Below are 15,577 nucleotides of genomic sequence, written 5' to 3'. Positions count from 1 at the left end.
CCCTACATGCTCTGTGATCCAGTGGTTCTACTTCCTAGTTGTTCATTACACAAAACACTTTATCTCTCCCTCTGGGCATTTCCACTAATTATTCCCCATGCCTCACATTCACTCCTGACTTCCCTGGCTCCCTTCAAGTCCCAGCAAAAAATCCACTTTCTAGAAGAAGTCTTTGCAAATCCTCCTTAATACTAGTGCTGCTCTTCTATTGATTCTCTATAATTTATTCTGTTTATACCTTGTTTCTAAATACAAACATAGTTATTTGAATGTTGTCTTCTCCCTTAGATTGTGAGTTCTCAGATAGCAGGTAATGTTTTTTGTATCCCCAGAGCTTGGCAGAGTGAATTCTTGTTCACTGACTGGCTGACTTTTATAGTAACCTGATTGTTCTCCCTCCCTCCAGTTTCACCCTGATCCAATTTATCCTTTACATAGTGGCCAAAACCATGTCATTCCCCTATTCAATACACTCTAATGCCTCCCTACTACTGCTAGGATCAAATAGATATTCATCTGGCATTTAAAGCCTTTCAAAGACTGACCCCAACCTACTTTTTGAGGCTTTGTACACATACTCTCTTCCAAGAGCTCTATGTTGTAGTCAAACTATCTTACTGTTCTTCATGCACAACACCACATATTCCTACTCAGGACCTTTGCAGTGGCTTCCTCCTCTGTATGCCTGTAAAGCAATCCCTGCTCACCTCTGCTTCTTAGAATCTCAATTTTCCTTCAGGATTTAGGTTGTGTTACCTTCTACATGAAGCCTTATTCTATCCCCCAAACTGCTAGTGCCCTCCCCCACAAATTATTTGTAACTATTTTAAACATATCATGTTAAACATTGTCTACAATAAATAACTGTTGCCTTCCAAGATAGATCATAAACTCCTTGTAGTCAGAGAGTTTTTTGCTTTTATCTTTATAACTCCAGCTATTAACATAGAGCCTGGCTTATAGCAGATGTTTTAATAAGGGTTTATTTTTTGGTTTGATTTGTCGGCCTTAGAATTCAATTCCACTCTTTGGTAATGAAAATCTCATTCCCACTGCCATCTCTCACATGCTCTCTACCCATAGTTAGGCAGGACACATCTCTGGAATGAATAAAGCTTGTTTCTTTTTCATTTCTAATTAGTATTTTATGTTTCCACCATCACATGCAAAACAATTTTCAATGTTTGTTTTTAAAATTGAATTTCAGGGACAGCTAGATGGCGCAGTGGATAGAGCACTGGCCCTGGAGTCAGGAGTATCTGAGTTCAAATCCGGCCTCAGACGCTTGACACTTACTAGCTGTGTGACCCTGGGCAAGTCACTTAACCCCAATTGCCGCACCAAAAAAACAACAACATTGGGAGATGCTGAATAAAATAAATAAAAAATAAAATTGAATTCCAAAATCTCTACCTCTCTCCCTACCCCAGTCATTGAGAAGGCAAGCAATTTGATATAGGTTATGTATGTGTAGTCATGAAAAATATATTTCCATACTAATCATGTGTAAAAGAAAATAGTGACCAAAATTTTAAAAAAATAAATTTTAAAAAGTATGCTACAATCTCAGACTCCTTCAGTTCTTTTTCTGGGGAAGGACACCATTTTTCATTATAAGTGCTTCAGAGTTGTCTTTGATCGTTGTATTACTGAGAATAATGAAGTCGCTCACAGCTAATCATCTTACAATATTGCTGGTTACTGTGTACAATGTTCTCCTGATTCTACTCATTTCATTTTGCATCAGTTTTTATAAGTCTTTCCAGGTTTTTCTGAAAGCATTTTGTTATTTCTTTTCTTTTCTTTTCTTTCTTTCTTCTTTCTTTCTTTCTTTCTTTCTTTCTTTCTTTCTTTCTTTCTTTCTTTCTTCTTCCTTCCTTCCTTCCTTCCTTCCTTCCTTCCTTCCTTCCTTCCTTCCTTCCTTCCTTCCTTCCTTCCTTTCTGTCTTTCTGTCTTTCTTTCTTTCTTTCTTTCTTTCTTTCTTTCTTTCTTTCTTTCTTTCTTTCTTCCTTCCTTCCTTCCTTCCTTCCTTCCTTCCTTCCTTCCTTCCTTCCTTCCTTCCTTCCTTCCTTCCTTCCTTCCTTCCTTCCTTCCTTCCTTTCTTTCTTTCTTTCTTTCTTTCTTTCTTTCTTTCTTTCTTTCTTTCTTTCTTTCTTTCTTTCTTTCTTTCCTTTTTTGCGGGGCAATGAGGGTTAAGTGATTTACCCAGAGTCACACAACTAGTAAGTGTCAAGTGTCTGAAGCAGGGTTTGAACTCAGGTCTTCCTGACTCCAGGGCCATTGCTTTATCCACTGTGTCACATAGTTGCCCCCCTCTAGTGTTCTTAATCATAAAGGTTGCTGTATCTTGTCATAAGCTTTCTTCTGCCACACCCATTGCATTCATATACTCCTGTTACTCCTTCCCAGTTTGTGTGACCCATTTAACTTCTGTCCCCATTTCCTCAACTTTAAAATAGGGATAATTCTAGCACCTACTTTGCAGAGTTGTTGTGAGAATCAAATGAGATAATATTTACTTTAAAAAAACAAAACACTTAGCACAGTGCCTGCCACATAGTGGGCTCTATATAAATGCTTATTCTCTTTCCTTTCCCCTTAAAATAGTATTTAGGATCCAGATTCATTATTATTCATTAGCTTAATTTGCCTCTGCCTCCTGTCAACCTTCCTCCTCCCTTAACAAATTGCTTAAACTTCATATTGTAATAGAAGCAAAGACATTTAATTTGATTAGGAAAAAGATAAAAAAGGTTAACTTTCAAATGCAAATAGTCTAGAACTACAATACACATCATCACTTCTCAAGGTTCTAGTTTTCCACTGCCCTTCAAAAGAGAAATCTGCTACTCATTACTGATAGGAGAGAAAAGCTGAAAGTTCTGTGCCTTCTTAAGCCTGGGCACAAACATGAGAAATGGGAAATAACTGAATCATTCATTCATGGTAAGGTAGCAACACAAAGCCTCCGTATGGTGCATACATTAATTTTTTCATATGATTATTAATCGTTTTGATTTCTTTGCCTGAAAATTGTTTATATCTTTTGACCATTTATCAATTGGGAATGACTTCTATTTTTATAAATTTGATTCAGTTCTCTATATATTTGAGAAATGAGAATTGGATCTTTGGGTTTATCGTTTACTAGATTATTATAGTCATTTACTATAGTGTAATTCATACCTAATCAATTACATTGATCCGCCACTCTATTTCTTAGCCAATATCAGATTGTTTAGATAATTACTGCTTTATAATACAATTTGAGATCTGCTACTACTAAACCACCTTCTTTCATGTTTTCATTGATTTCCTTGATATCCTAGAGTTTTTATTCTTCCAGATGAATTTTGTTATTATTTTTTCTAGATTTATAAAGTAATTTTTGGAAGTTTGATTGAAATGGTACTAAATAAATAGATTGATTTAGGTAGGATTGTAATTTTTATTAAATTGGTTCTACTTACCTATGAGTAATTAATGTTTTTCCAGTTTTTTAGATCTGACTTCACTTCTGTGAGAATTTTTTTATAGTTGTATTCATATAGCTTTCCGGGTTTGTCTTGATAGGTGCATGCCCAAGTATTTTATATTGTCTACAATTATTTTGCATGGAATTTCTCTCTTTGCTTCTTGCTACTGGACTTTGTGAGTAATATGTAAAAAATGCTAATGATTTATGTGGGTTTGTTTTGTATCCTGAAACTTTTTTTTTTTTTTTTTTTTTTTTTAGTGAGGCAATTGGGGTTAAGTGACTTGCCCAGGGTCACAGACCTAGTAAGTGTTAAGTGTCTGAGGCCGGATTTGAACTCAGGTACTCCTGGCTTCAGGGCCAGTGCTCTATCCACTGCGCCACCTAGCCGCCCCTATCCTGAAACTTTTTAAAAGTTGTTAATAATTTCAAGTAGCTTTAATTGATTCTCTAGGATTTTCTAAGTATAACATCATATTGTCTGCAAAGAATTATAGTTTTGTTTCATCATTGCCTATTCTGATTTCTTTAATTTTTTCTTCTCTTATTACTCTAGCTAATATTTCTAGTACAATATTAAATAATAGAGGTGATAATGGGCATCCTTGCTTCATCCCTGATTGTATTGGGAAGGCTTCTAGCTTATGCCCACTACAGATAATGCTTGCTCATGGCTTTAGATAAATAGTGCTTATCATTTTAAGGTAAGCTCAATTATTACTATGTTCTCTGTTGTTTTTAATAGGAATGGGTGATATATTTTGTCAAAGACTTTTTCTGTGTCTATTGAGATAATTGTATGATTTCTGCTGGTTTTGTTATTGATATAGTCAATTATGCTGATCATTTAGATATAATCCCACCTGGTCATAGTGTATGATCCTTATGATACATTGCTATAATCTCTTTGCTAGTATTTTATTTTAAATTTTTGAATTAATATGCATTAGAGAAATTGATCTATAATTTTCTTTCTCTGTTTTAGTTCTTCCTGGTTTTGGTAATAGCACCACATTTGTCTTATAAAAGGAATTTGATAGAAGTCCTTTTTCACCTATTTCTCCAAATAGTTTATACTGTATTAGGATTAATTGTTCTTTAAATTTTTGTAGAACTCATTTGTGAATTTATCTGGTCCTGGGAATTTTTTCTTAGGAAGTTCATTGATGGCTTGTTCAACTTCTTTTTCCTAAAATGGGTTATTTAAAGTATTTTATTTCTTCTGTTAATCTGGGTAATTTATATTCCTTGTAGTTATTCATCCATTTTATTTAGATTGTAGAATTTATTGGCATCTCATTGGGCAAAATAGTTCCTAACAATTGTCTTAATTTCCTCTTCATTAGCAGTAAGTTCACCCCTTTCATTTTTGATCCTAATAATTTGATTTTGTTCTTTCCTTTTTTAAAAATCAAATTAATCAATGTTTTTTTCTATTTTTATTGGGTTTGGGTTTTTTTTCATAAAACCAGCTTCTTGTTTTATTTATTACTTCAGTGGTTTTCATACTTTCAATTTTTTTACTCTCTCCTTTGATTTTCAATATTTCCAATTTGGTATTTAATTGGGGATTTTTAATTTGTGCATTTTCTAGTTTTTTTAAGTTGCATGCCAAATTGATCAACCTACTTTTTCTCTATTTTATTGATGTAAGCATTTAGGGAAATAAAATTTACCTTAAGTACAGCTTTGACTGCATCTAAATTTTGATACATTGTCTGTCTCATTGTTGCCATTTTTTTTAAATGAAATAATCAATTGTTTCTTTGATTTGCTCTTTGACCCACTTGTTTTTTTAGGATCAGATTATTTAATGTCCAAGTACATTTTAATCTCTTTCAATTATCCATTATTGAATTTAATTATTATTGAAAGGATGTGTTTACTATTTCTGCTTTTCTGCATTTGATTATGAGGTTTTTATGTCCTAATACATGGTCATTTTTTGTGTAGATGCCATGTACTACTGAGAAGAAGATATATTCCTTTCTATTCCCATTCAATTTTATTCACTTCCTTAACTTCTTTCTCGTTTATTTTTTGGTTAGATGTATCAAGTTCTGAAAGGGGAAGGTTAAGATCCCTCACTAGTATAGTTTTATTTATTTCCTCCTGCAACTCATTCAAATTCTTCAAAAATTTAGATGCTATACCATTTGATGCATATGTGTTAAGTATTGGTATGATTTCATTGTCTATGGTACTTTTTAGGAAGATATAGTTTCTTTCTTTATAACTTGTAATTAGATCTATTTTTGCTTTTGTTTTGTCTGAATTCATGATTGCTACCCCTACTTTCTTTGTTTCAGATGAAGCATGACTGATTCTGTTCCAGCCCCTTACCTTTACCCTGTATGTATCCTGTGTTTCAAATATGTTTCTTGTCAACAACATATTATAGGATTTTGGTTTTTAATCCATTCTGCTACCTGCTTCCATTTAATGAGTGTGTTCATCCTATTCACATTTCTATGATAACTAACTCTGTATTTCCCTCCATGCTATTTTTCACTTTTTTATCCCCCTCTCTCTCACCTCCCTCCACTATTTCCCTCCTCACAAGTGTTTTACTTCTGATCATTGCCTTCCCCAATATCCACTCCCTTTTATCAATCCCCCTCCCCCTTATATTATCCCCATCCCTTTTTTACTTCCTTATAAGGTAAGATAGATTTCTATTCCCTTTGAGCCATTTTTGATGAGTGTAAGGTTTAAGCTTTGTCCATCACCACCACCTCATCTTTCCCTCCATCATAATAGTTCTTTCACTTCTCTTTTATGTGGAACAATTTACCCCCATTCAATTTCCCCCCTCCTTCTTTTTCCAGTGGAATTACTTTCTCACCCTTTTATTTTGGGTTTTTTTTTGGGGGGGGGATCATCCCATCAGTGTCACCTTATATTCACACACCCTCTCCACACAAACTCTCTCTAATTATAAGTAACAAAGTTGTTAAAACTTACAAATATTATCTTGTCATATAGAAATCTAAACAGTTTAACCTTGTTGGATTTCTTAATTTTTTTTTCTTTTTTATTTCTTTTTAAACCTTTTTATGTTTCCCTTGACTCTTGTCAAATTTTTTATTCAGTTCTGGTCTTCTAATCAGAAATGCTTGAAAGTCCTCTTTTTTTGGCAAATATCTGTTTCTTCCCCTAATAGATCACATTCAATTATTCTAGATAGACTTGGTTGTAAACCTAACTCTTTTGCCCTCTGGTATATCATATTCTAAGCCCTTTGGTTTTTTAATGTGGAAGCTGTAATATCTTGTGTAATCCTGATTGGAGCTCCATGATACTTGAATTGTTTCTTTTTGGCTGCTCGCAATACTTTCTCCTTGATCTGTGAGCTCTGGAATTTGGCTATGATGTTCATGGAGAATTTCATTTTGGGATCTCCTTCAGGCATTGATAGATGTATTCTTTCCATTTCTATTTTGTCCTCTGGTTCTAATATATCAGGGCAGTTTTGTTTGATAATTTCTTGAAACATATTGTACAGGCTTTTAAAAAATAACAGCTTTCAGGTAGTCCAATAATTCTGATATTATTTTTCCTGGATGTATTTTCTAGGTCTGTCATTTTTCCGATGAGAAATTTTACATTTTCTTTTTTTTTTTTTACTTTTTTTGATTTTGTTTTATTGTATCTTAATGTGTCATAGAGTCATTAGTTTCTACTTCTTCTATTCTAATTTTTAAGGAATTATTTTCTTCAGTGACCCTTTGTACTATTCTGTTTTACAGGGAGTTATTTTCTCAGTAATTTTTGGATATCTTTTCCCATGCTATTGACTCTTTTTGCATGAGTCTCTTGCATTACTCATTTCTTTTCCAAATTTTTCTTCTACTTCTCTAATTTGCTTTTTTTTTTTTTTAAGTGAGGCAATTGGGGTTAAGTGACTTGCCGAGGGTCACACAGCTAGTAAGTGTTAAGTGTCTGAGGCCGGATTTGAACTCAGGTACTCCTGACTCCAGGGCCGGTGCTCTATCCACTGCGCCACCTAGCTGCCCCTTCTAATTTGCTTTTTAAAATACTTTTTAAGCTCTTCCAGGAATTCTTTTTGGGCCTGAGACCAAATTGTGTTTTTTGAAGCTTCACCTCTAGCCATTTTGGCACTATTGTCCTCCTCTTAGTTTATTGACCTTTCATATCAAAGAGCACCAATGACATCATAAGGTGATGTCTTGACTTGTATGTGGATTGGATTTAAGTAAGACAGAGCTAAGCAAAGTCATCAGCCTCTATCTCTTCCAGATTCATTGAAGTCTAAGGGCAAAACAAAAGTCTAGCAGCTATTGGCTAAACAGAATTCCTCCTACTTAGCAAGAAAGTGGTAAACAAGAGGGGTGAAGAAATGAGGCCTACATTACCAGATGCCCAATGTGCTAATTTGTTTTGAATAAATATATTCCTTTTTTGTAAGGGGAAATTCTACATATGTGTGGGGGTGGTCATATTATTTTGTCATATATTTCAGTCTACTCACACTCACCATGCTCTTCTCCATTTCCTTTTGAGTAACTCTCAGTTTTAATTCTTCAGAACTATGATATTCCATGACTAATAGTACAAGATCATTAGCAAAAGAATCTTATTTTAAAATAGGTCTTTGTTAGGGGCAGCTAGGTGGCGCAGTGGATAAAGCACTGGCCCTGCATTCAGGAGGACCTGAGTTCAAATATGACCTCAGACGCTTGACACTTACTAGCTGTGTGATCCTGGGCAAGTCACTTAACCCCAATTGCCTCACCAAAAAAAAAAAAATAGGTCTTTGTTCCAAGGAAAAGTTTGGGGTCCTTAAAAACCCTATATGATTTCACCAACAAAATCCACTGCACCCTCCCCAACTGGTTTATTTCTGGGACCAGAGTATTTTCCATTTGAATGCCTGTCCAATACAGACAGACAAACAGACAGACAGACAGACAGACACGCATACATATCTACTGTTAGACTAGCTCTGTGGACTATTCCTACAACTTCATATCCCAAGATCATCAATTTTTATTTGAAGGATTTTGGAGGCCACCTATTTCAATTCCATCACTTTACAGATTAGGATAGTCAGGGTCAGAAGGTTAACTACCTTGCCCATTATCCCAGAAGAAGGATCTGAGAGGGAATCTGGTTCCTTGTCCTCTGACTCCAGAACAGGAATTCCACATTCTTTGGGGAACTTTTTGCCCTGTGGCTAGTAAAGCCAAATTCCCAAAAGGATTATGGATCTCATTTAGGAGCATGCGATGGTTCAGGAATTTGTGATAATAACATGTTACTCCCCTTTGTGTACATGCCCTATCCAAAGTTCCTTGAATTTATTTAAATCTCTTACTTATTTATCACTCTATTTATTCTCTCTGTCTGTCTCTCTGTCTCTCCCTCTCTGTCTCTGTCTCTGTCTCTCTCTCTTTCTCTCTCTCTCTTTTTTGTTTATTGAATTATTTATTTTGCCTCATTCTCCTCTTCAAACTTGGACCAGCCTATGACATCCAGACCACCTCTCTACCTTAATCTAGTTCAAGTATCTTCCTGCCTTTTCCTGACCCATCCTATTCAGCTCACCTTTATGTGTACTCTTCCCCCAGTAGACTGTAGGCTTCTTAAGGGGATGGATGTCTTTCTTTTTGCTTATTTTTGTAGCTTCAGTGCTTAGCACAGTGCCTGGCACAAAGAGAGCTCTTAAATGGGATAACATATGTAAAGTGTTTTGCAATCCTTAAAGTACTGTTTAAATACTACTTATGAATGTTGATGATAAATGTTCTATCCATCCATCCATCTATGTATGTATGTATGTATGTAACTATCCTAATCTTTTAATCATTCTATTTCCTTACTTCAGACAAATGTATTGTCCAAAATCTTTCTCTTCACTCTCCAACACTTTTAGTTTAATTTACCTTCCCCCCGCCCTCTGCACCCTTTCCCAAAGTTTTCCTTTATATGGTCCTTTATTTATTTCTTTGGTCCTTCTTTATTTCTCTTTCCTTTGAGTCTCTTATGAATTCTATTCTCCAATTTTTGAGAGCAAAAGGAGACAATTTAGGAATAGATTAACATTAAAGTAGTACGATTTGGGGGCAGCTAGGTGACACAGTGGGTAGAGTACCAGCCCTGGAGTCAGGAGGACCTGAGTTCAAATCCGGCCTCAGACACTTAACACTTACTAGCTGTGTGACCCTGGGCAAGTCACTTAACCCTCGTTGCCTGCCCCCCCCCAAAATATTATTTCTTTATCTGCTCTTCTACTCTCTTTCACTTTATTTAATTGTTAAACCTATCTACATTTAGGGTTATTATTGTTAAGTCCATGTTTTCCATGTTGTATTAAATTTTTTTCATCTCTTTTTTTATAGTCTTCTTTGAACATTTATTGTTGGGGAAAAAAGAAAACAAAAAATGTTTTACATTTACATTCATCTTTTAAAGAACACTCGATGTCACAAGTCAATGATTTTTATATAAAATGTCTACCATGTTTGTCAGAACTGTGGCAAACAGTTTTGTGTGTCATTTCTGGCCTGTTGCAGTGGTTTGAATTTTTGGCAAGTTGGTAAAAAAGCAGCTGTTGCAGTAAGATTCTCAAACCCAAGAAATAAATGAACTGCACCACCTAGCTGTCCCCAAGGAAATAAAGTTGAATGCTTTGTTGCACATCTAAAAAATTCTCTGTTGTCTGTCCTTCATTGTCTAAGAGGATCAATGATATCATGGAGTGATATCATTTGCAGTCACTTACAAGTGAATTGGATTTAAATGAGGCAGTGCTATGAAAAGTTGTAAAAATAAAGATCCAAAAAGGAATAAAAATAAGATGATCGAACAAAATTTGCTGCATATCAAATTACTTCAAAAAAGCAGGTTTGCAATATTGACATTAGAAAAAATAAATAAATGACTGTGTTAAGAGAGATAAATATGGAAATTACAATAAGCTTAAAGTTACCATAGGAAATGAATCAATAACAATAATATATGTATATGCACCAAATAGAATCATATGTAAATTCATACGTGTAAATTAGCTCAATTTTTTTTAAAAAAGCACAAATTGTAACAGATTTTAATGTTCCTCTCTCTGAGAGGGATTAATCTAATAAAAAATAACAAAAAGGATTCTTTTCTTTTTTATTTTCTCTTGTTAAATATTTTTATTCTATTTACTTTTATTATTATATAGTTTTTGTTATTTAGTATTTTGTTTTCCCCCAATCACATGTAAAATCAATTTTTAATTCATTTAAAAAATTTTGAGTTCCAAATTCTCCCTCCTCCTGCTCCATTGAGAAGGCAAACTACTCAATATAAGTTATACATGTGTAGTCATGCAAAACATTTCCACATCAGTCATGTTGTGAGAGAAAACAGACAAAAACTCAAGAAAAGGAAAGAAAGTTTTGAAAAATTAAGCTTCAATCAGTATTCAGATACCATTAGTTCTTTCTTTAGGTTTGGATAGCATTTTTCATCATAATTCCTTCAGAGTTGTCTTGGATCCTTGTATTGCTGAGAACAGCTAAGTCATGCACACCTGATCATTTTACAATATTGCTGTTACTTTGTACACCCTACACTTTATTTTGCATCAGTTCATGTAAGTCTTTCCAAATTTTTCTGAAAGCATCCTAATCATAATTTCTTATAGGACAATAGTATTCCAGCATAATCACATACAACAATTTGTCTAGTCATTCCCCAATTGATAGGCAATCCCTCAATAGCCAATTCTTTTCAACATTTGTTTTTGTAAGATTTCTAGTTTCAAATTCTTCTCCATCCCTCCCCTCCCTCCCCGCTCCCCAAGACAGCAAGTAATCTGATATAAGTTATATATGTACAATCACATTAAACATATTTCTGCATTAGTCATGTAATGAGAGAATCAGAGCAAAAATAAAAAACCTCAAAAAAGAAAAACAACACCAACAAAATCAATAGAAATAGTATGGTTTGATCTGCATCCAGATTCATCAGTTCTTATTTTTTTCTGGATTTGGAGAGCATTTTCCGTCATGTGTCCTCAATAGCCAATTTTTTGGGACCATAAATATTTTTGTACATATCAGTCCTTTTCTTTTTGTTTTTTTAATTTTGTTTTGGATACAGACCTAGTGGTAGTATTGATAGGTCAAAGAATATGCATGGTTTTATAGCCCTTTGGCATAGTTACAAATTCCTCTACAGAATGGTTGAATCAGTTTACAACTCGGCCAGCAGTTCGTTAATGTCTCATTTTTCCCATATCCCCTCCAATATTTGTCATGTTCCTCTTCTGTCCTTCTAGCAAATCTAATAGGTATGAGGTAGTACCCCAGAATTGTTTTGATTTTCATCTCTCCAATCAATAGTGAGTTAGAACATTTTTTTAATATTGCTATGGAAAGCTTTGATTACTTCATCTAAAAATTGTTCATATCTTCTGATCATTTGTGAATTGGGAAATAGCTCTTGTTTTTTTATAAATTTGACTCAGTTCTCTATAAATTTAAGAAATGAGTCCTTTATCAGAGAAATTTGCTTCGAAATTTTTTCACAGTTGCTATTGCTAATTGTATTTCCCTCCATCCTACACCCCACCCTCAATTTATTCTATTCTCTTTCTCCTTTCACCCTGTCCCTCCTCAAAAGTATTTTGCTTCTGACTACTCCCTCCTCCAATCTGCCCTCCCTTCTATCAGCCCCTCCCATTCTTTTATCCCCTTTCCCTCCTACTTTCCTGCAGGGTAAGATAGATTTCTATATCCAATTGGGGGTATATTGCCTCTCTGAGCCAATTCTGATGTGAGAATGGTTCATTCACTCCCCCTCACCTTCCCATCTTTCCCTCCACTTTAAAAGCTTTTTCTTGCCCCTTTTAGGGATAATTTATCCCATTCCACCTCTCCCTTTCCCTATCTTCCAGTGCATTCCTCTCTATTCTTCTTTCACCCTTTAATTTTATTTTTTAGTTATCATCCCTTCATATCTAACTCATACCTGTGCCCTCTGTCTGTATATACTCTTTCTAACTGCTCTACATTTTTATCCCTAGTACTTCATTTTTATTTAGGATTTTATTTTCCCAAATTACATGTAAAATACAAATTTTGACATCAATTTTTTTAAAACTTTGTGTTCTAAATTCTCTTCCTCCCTCTCTCCCCACCCCCCCCCAAAAAAAACCTCAAGCAATTCAATATAAGCTATACATAAGCAGTCATGCAAAGCATTTCCACATTAACCAGGTTGTGAAAGAAAACGACAAAAACAAAACTTCAGATAAAGGAACTAACTGTGACAAGTAAAACTAAAAGTGTGGTTTCCTTATTCCTGTCCCCAGTGTAGAGAAAACTAGCTAGGGTTTACTTATAAATTAGAAGCTTTAGCACCAGTTTTTGGACATTAAACATTTATTAAAGAGTAAAGAGAGAACACGTAGAGTTTAGAAATTTAAGAAACTTATCTACCCTAGAGGAGAGATAAAAGTTCAGCCTGGCCTACTTCTTCTCCCAAGTTCTCCTCCACGAGCTTGTTTGAGCAACGAACTGCCTGTCCAAAGTCCCTCTGCTTCTGGAGGAGAGGCGGTCCATACACACTGCTTCAATCTGATTGGCTAGCATCACCCAAATCCATTGGTTCACTGGACTTGAGGGTGGTCCCATGTTGATGTCATACTCCACAGCCTCTGAGAATACCCCATCTTGGGAGTCAGGCAGGTGGAGTTTTAATCAAGTCAACTTAAAGTGAGTTAATCAGCAGAGTCAGTCAGTCTCAATTCAATCAATCCAAATCAATCTCCTCTGGTTGGGGCCTTTGGGCATTGGCAAAAAGCCCATTATTTCTTTCTTTCTTTCTTTTTTTTTTTTGGTGAGGCAGTTGGGGTTAAGTGACTTGCCCAGGGTCACACAGCTAGTAAGTGTTAAGTGTCTGAGGTTGGATTTGAACTCAGGTCTTCCTGAATCCAGAGCCAGTGCTCTATCCACTGTGCCACCTAGCTGCCCCCTATTATTTCTTACATAACAAAAAAATTAAGCTTCAATCTATACTCAGATACCATCAGTTCTCTCTCTGTAGATGGATTGCATGTTTCATAAGAGTTGTCTTGGATCATTGCATTGCTGAAAATAACCAAGTCATTCACAGCAGATTATCTCACAATATTGCTGTTATTTTGTATATAGTACATTTCACTTTACATCGGCTCATGCAGGTCCTTCCAGGTCTTTCTGATAGCATCCTGCTCATCATTTTTTTATAGTAAATTACATTTATATAGTACTTTAAAGAGAGACTTCTTTATAAGAAACCCATGAGATTGATTATTGCAACAACAGTAATAGATAACATTTATATAGTATCTTATACCTGACAAAGAATTTTCTTAACAATAGCCCAGAAAAGTAAGTACCATATGCTTTGTCATTATCATCATCAACCAATTAGCATCAATCAATCATCATCCATCAATCCTCATTATCATCAATTGATCCTCATCTTCATCATCAGTCTTTATCATCAATCAACCTTCATCTTCCTCCAATCATCATCTTGCCTCTGCTTCAAAATTTTTTTCACAGGGGCAGCTAGGTGGTGCAGTGGATAGAACACCGGCCTTGGAGTCAGGAGTACCTGAGTTCAAATCTGGCCTCAGACACTTAACACTTACTAGCTGTGTGACCCTGGGCAAGTCACTTAACCCCAATTGCCTCACTAAAAAAAAAAAATTTTTTTTCACAGTTACTATTGCTTTTTAGCTCCATCCTATTCCCTCCCCATGATATGTATTCTATTTTCTATCTTCTTTTACACTATCCCTCCTCAAAAGTGTTTTGCTTCTGAGTGCCCCTTCCCCCATTCTGCCCTCCTTTCCTTCACTCCTCCCTCTTTATCCCCTTCCCTTCCTACTTTCCTGCAGGGTTAGATATATTACTCCACCCAACTGAGTGTGTATGTTATTCCCTCCTTGAGCCAACTCTGAAGAGATTAAGGTCTTTGAGCCAATTCTGATGAGTGTAAGGCTCATTCACTGAATCACTCCTCCCCCATTTTTCCCCCACTCCAAAAGCCCTTTCCTGCTTCTTTCATGTGAGATTTCACTCCATTATACCTCTCCCCTTGCCCCTCCCCTAGTGCAATCCTCTTACCCCTCAATTTTACCCTAAAGATGTCAGTATGGGGCATTTAGATGACACAGTGGACAAAATACCCATACTGGACCCAGGAAGACCTGAGCCCAAATCTGGCCTCAAACACAAGTCACTCACCAAATCAGCAACCCCAAGGATGCCACCCAAGCCTGACTGCCCTCCACAAAAAAATGATAAAAAATAAATGCTTTACAGATATCATCCCTTAATAATCAATTCCCACTTGTGCCCTCTGTCTAAATTTATTCCTAACATCTGCCCTAATACTGAGAAAGTTCTTATGAGTAAGATGTATCCTCTTCCCATGTAGGAATGTAAACAGTTTAGCCTTTTAACATCCCTCATAATTTCTTTTTGCTGTTTACCTTTTTTTTTTTTTTTTTTGCTTCTCTATGGTCTTATATTTGAAAGTCAAATTTTTTATTCAGTTCAGGTCTTTTCATCACAAATACCTGAAAGTCCTCTTTTTCAATGAAGTTGCATTTTTCCCCGTGAAAGATTATACTCAGTTTTGCTGGGTAGGTGATTTTTGGTTGTAATCCCAATTCCTTTGCCCTCTGGAATATCATATTCCATGTCTTCTGATCCTTTAATGTAGAAGCTGATAGATCTTGTGCTATCCTGACTGTGGCTCCATGGTACTTGAATTGTTTCTTTCTGGCTGCTTGAAATATTTTCTCCTTGACTTGAGAGCTCTGGAACTTGGCTATAATATTCCTGGGAGTTTTCATTTTGGGATCTCTTTCAGAAAGTGATTGGTGGATTCTTTCAATTTCTATTTTACCTTCTGCTTCTACAATATCAGGGCAATTTTTCTGACAATCTCTTGGAAGATGATATCTAAGCTCTTTTTTGGATCATGGTTTTCAGGTAGTCTAATAATTTTCAAATTATCTCTCCTGGATCTATTTTCCAGGTCAGCTGTTTTTCCAAGAAGATATTTCACATTGGCCTCTATTTTTTTATTCAT

Source organism: Dromiciops gliroides, chromosome 4, assembly GCF_019393635.1.
Source record: "Dromiciops gliroides isolate mDroGli1 chromosome 4, mDroGli1.pri, whole genome shotgun sequence".
Lineage (NCBI taxonomy): Eukaryota > Metazoa > Chordata > Mammalia > Microbiotheria > Microbiotheriidae > Dromiciops > Dromiciops gliroides.
The sequence above is the reverse complement of the archived record's forward strand: the minus strand, read 5'-3'. Positions refer to the sequence as shown.